The following is a 4576-nucleotide window of genomic DNA, read 5'->3' as shown; positions in this document are numbered from 1 at the left end:
GGATTTTAAAAATGGGCAAAAGACTTGAAAAAGACAATTGTTCAGAGAGGAAATACAAATGGAAGAAAAAAACATGAAATATTGCTCAACATCATTAGAGATTAGGGAAATTCAAATCAAAACTAAAATGAGAGGGAAATGCCTGTGGCTCAATCAGTTGGGCTCCTGTCTACTATATGGGAGGCCCTGAGTTCACATGCTGGGGCCTCCTTGTGAACAGAGGCTGGTCCACATGCTGCAGAGTGCCACCTGGCCTGCAAGCACCACCGAGTGTCACCCGGCCCACAAATGCTGCAGAGTGCTGCCCAGCCTGCAAGCATTGTGAAGAGCTGATTCAGTAAGGTGATGCAAAAAAAAAAAAAAAAAAAAAAAAGGAAGAAAAGCAAAAATATGAAGAACATGCAGCTAATGGACATAGAGAGTAGACAGCAAGCAAGCCACAAGGGGGGGTAATAAATAAAAATAAATACAGACACAGAAGAAGACACAGTGAATGGACACAGAGACCAGTATGCCAAAAAAAAAAAAAAAAAAAAAAGCCACAAGGGGGGAGATTAAAAAAACAAGTAAAATGAGAGGGAATTGTGGAAAGATGGTATTAGACTAGGCAGGGAAGACTGAATCCTCTCACAAAAACAATGGAGAAAGGGCCAAAAGCTATCTGAGGGAACTGCTTTGGGGGTCAGCAAACCAGTACAGTGGTACACAAATCCCAGGAGGGTAAGGTACAGAAGGAGGAAGAACCTAAAACAACATATGTCAGTTCCCAAAGGCCTACAGTGTCTGGGCTGGGTCCCCTCCCCCATCCCAAAGATATTAAGCTGGGGTAAAACCCCTGGCTCACTGCAGCTGACTGAAAGGGGAACAGACATCTTCCTCCCTTTCAGCACTTTCAAGGCAAAATGGAGGGGGAGCTGGGGAGGCTTTTCATCAGTGAATTTGGCCAGCAGAGCCCAATAAGAAAACTCTGGACAGACCTAGACACAGGAAAGCCAAGACTGAAACCTCCATGGAAATGTGTGCTGTTCAGCGCCATCTGCTGACACATCTGAAAATTGCATGGGAAAAGAAGTTTCTTGTTCTCCCTGTATCCTATATATCCTAAACCCTGGGAGAAAATCTGTATCCCATTAGTGAGTTCCTGGTCCGATTTTGATAACCTAAGATGGGCGATTTGTTTTGTTTTTTTTTAATGGGAGAACACAAATGTAGTCTCCCACTACCACAAATTAGGCAGGAGATTTTCCCATGCTTGGAGAAATTGCACATCCAGAGTGGAATGGATAGGCCTTACCCTTGGGAAAACCACCTTCAGGATCTTTGTTTCTCTCCTGCTAGGTAAGTAGAGAGAAATTTTAAGAATGTAGAATAAGTTGAAACAAATACCAAAGAAGAGTTGTGGAAAAAGAAAGCAAAAGAGAATTTGGTCATCAGAGTAAATTCACCAACCTATTCACATGGCTAGACATCAGCAAATAAGGAAAATCCATACTAGGACACAGGAAGAGATGGCTCAGCCAAAGAAACAAATGAAATGACCTGAAGAGATATAGAATTTAAGACAATTCATAAGTGATAATCTCACAGCTCTCCTAAATCAATCCAAATAATTTAAAGAAAATATGACTAAAGAAATACAGGATATTAAGAAGATACTGACTGAGCATAAAGAACAATTTGAAAACCTGCAAAAAAAAAGTAACAGACCTTATGGGAATGAAAGACATGATGGATGAGATTAAAAATACATGAGTGACACCTTTGAGCAGATTTTAATTGCTCTAAGACAGAATTAATGGTTTCAAAGTCACAGCATCTGAACTGGAAAAGTCAGGAGAACAGAAAGGAAGAGAATGGAAAAAATGAAACTGAGACTCAGGAAATTGAATAAAAATTGGATGGGAAGCAGACTTGGCCCATTGGCTACGGCATCCGACTACCACATGGGAGGTTTGCAGTCCAAACCCCAGGCTTCCTTGACCCATTTGGAGCTCACCCATGTGCAGTGCTGATGTGCCCTGCCACGCAGGGGTGCCCCCCGCATAGGGGAGGCCCATGCACAAGGAGTGTGCCCTGTAAGGAGAGCCACCCAGCGTGAAAGAGAGTGCAGCATGCCCAAGAATGTCACCGCACGCTGCTGACACAAGATGACGCAAGAAAAAGAAACACAGATTCCTGTGCCACTGACAACAGAAGCTGACAAAAACAAGAACACACAGCAAATTGACACAGAGAACACACAACTGGGGGGGGCAAAGGGGAGAGAAATAAATAAAATAAAAAATAAAAATAAAAATAAAAATTGGAAATGTTTATGCACACTATCAGTGCTCCAGAAGAAGAGACTGAGAATGGGAGAGAAAGAATATTTGAGGAAATAATGATTGAAAACTACCCAACCCTTATGAAAGACATAAATATCAATATCCAAGAAGGACAATGCACCCCAAACACAATGAATCTGAACAGGCCTACCCTGAGATACCTACTATTCAGAATGACAAATATCAGAGACAGAGGATTCTGAAAGTATCAAGAGAAAAGCAAAGCAATACATACAGAGGATACTCAATAAGCTGAAGTGCCAAACCCTCATCAGAAACCATGAAGGAGAGATGAATTCTGTATCTGCAAAACTGTACTTCAAAAATGAGGGTGAGTTCAATGTCTTCACAGACAAATAAAAATTGATGAAATATGTTACCAAAAGACCAGAATTACAAGAGATACTAAAGGGAGTGCTAAAGCCTGCAAGGAAAAAAACATGGGTGAGAACTGGAGAAGCATATAGAAAACTATTAAGAAGGGTAAAATAAAGGGGAAAAAGACAGAGAATAGAATGATATGAGATAAGTGAAGGACAAAAGGGATGAAGTAAGTAATGCCATTATAGTAAGAAGATTAAACGTTAATGGCTTAAACTCCACAATCAAAAGACAGAGACTGATAGAATGAATTTTTAAAAATGAGCCATCTATATGTTTTCTAAAAAGATATAAGGTCACAAGCAGGTTAAATGTAAAAAGTTGGAAAAAGATATTTCATGCAAATAGTAACCAAAAGAGACTGGAGTAGTCATATTAGTATTGGACAAATAGATTTCAAGTGCAAAACTGCTATTAAGGATGAAGATGGTCATTATATATTTTATTTATTTTGTTTTTTATATATATTTTAAAAGAGGTAATTCCCCAAGAAGAAATAGCTATCCTAAATATTTATGCACCTAAAATGAGTGACCAAAGATACATGAGGAACACACTGGTAAAAGGGAAAGGAGAAATAGATGCCTCTATAATAATAGTTGGAGACTTCAATATACTCCTCTCATTATTGGATAGAACATCAGGACAGAGGGTAAATAAAGAAAGAGAATGAGAATAATATGATAAATGAACTAGACCTAACAAACACCCATGGAGCACTGCATCCTCAAATGGCAGGGTATACTTTACTTTTCAAGGGCTCATTGATCCTTCTCCAAGAGAGAACATTTGCTGGGTCACAAGGCAAGTCTCAATAAATTTACAAAGTGTGAAATTATACAAAATACTTTCTCTTATCATAACAGAATGAAGTGGAAACCAATAATGGATGCAAAAAGCAAAATTCATAAATATATGGAGATTAAACAATTTCAAAGAAATTGCAAGAGAATTCAACAAATATTTTGAGATGAATAAAATGAGAACACAACATATCAAAGGTTATAGGACACTGCAAAGGCAATGTTAGATTAAAAAAGAAGAAAGACCTAAAATTCAAGATCTAACTGCATGCCTGGAAGAAATAGGAAAAAAAAACAAAACAAAACAGCAAACTAATGCCAAACCAAGTCAAAGGGAAGAAATAGTAAAGATCAGAGCAGAAATAAATGAAATCGAGAACAAAGAAACAATACAGAGAAATAACAAAACCAAAAGTTGTTTTTTTGAGATCCACAAAATCAACAAACCCTTAGCTAGACTGACAAATAATAAGAGACAAGACACAAATAAATATAACCAGAAATGGAAAGAGGGGCATTACTACTGATCCTGCAGAAATAAGAGAGATCATAAGAGGATATTATGAACAACTGTATATGAAAAAAACAGACAATGTTGACGAGATGGGTAAATTCCTAGAAACATTTGAGTCACCTACATGGACACTGGAAGAAGTAGAAGAGCACAACATATTGTAAGAGATAGTAACAGTCATCAAAAACCTCCAAAGAATGAAAAGCCCAGGACCAGATGCCTTCACAGGTGAATTCTATCAACCATTCAAAGATGATCTAATACCAATTTTGCTCAAGCTCTTCAAAAAAAACTTGAGAAGGAAAGAATACTACCAGACTCATTCCATGAAACCATCATCACCCTAATACCAAAACTAGGTAAAGATGCTAAGAAAGTTAAGAAATTCCAGGCCAATATCTCTAATGAATAGAAATTTAAAAATCCTGAACAAAATACTTGCAAACAGAATCCAAAAGCACATTAAAGAATTATAACACCATGATCAAGTGAGTGTTATCCCAGGTATGGAAGGATGCTTCAACAGAATAAAATCAATTAGTGTAATAAGCCAT

The 4576-nt window shown here is 37.8% G+C and overlaps 1 pseudogene; it reads right to left on the bottom strand.

Annotated features, from left to right (window-relative positions):
• Nucleotides 1-1193: 1193 nt before the first annotated feature.
• Nucleotides 1194-1346, bottom strand: LOC111761602 (U1 spliceosomal RNA; annotated as a pseudogene).
• Between the last annotated feature and the right edge of the window lie 3230 nt (nt 1347-4576).

This window comes from Dasypus novemcinctus, chromosome 21, assembly GCF_030445035.2.
Source record: "Dasypus novemcinctus isolate mDasNov1 chromosome 21, mDasNov1.1.hap2, whole genome shotgun sequence".
Taxonomy (NCBI): domain Eukaryota; kingdom Metazoa; phylum Chordata; class Mammalia; order Cingulata; family Dasypodidae; genus Dasypus; species Dasypus novemcinctus.
This window is presented reverse-complemented; position numbering and strand designations above follow the sequence as displayed.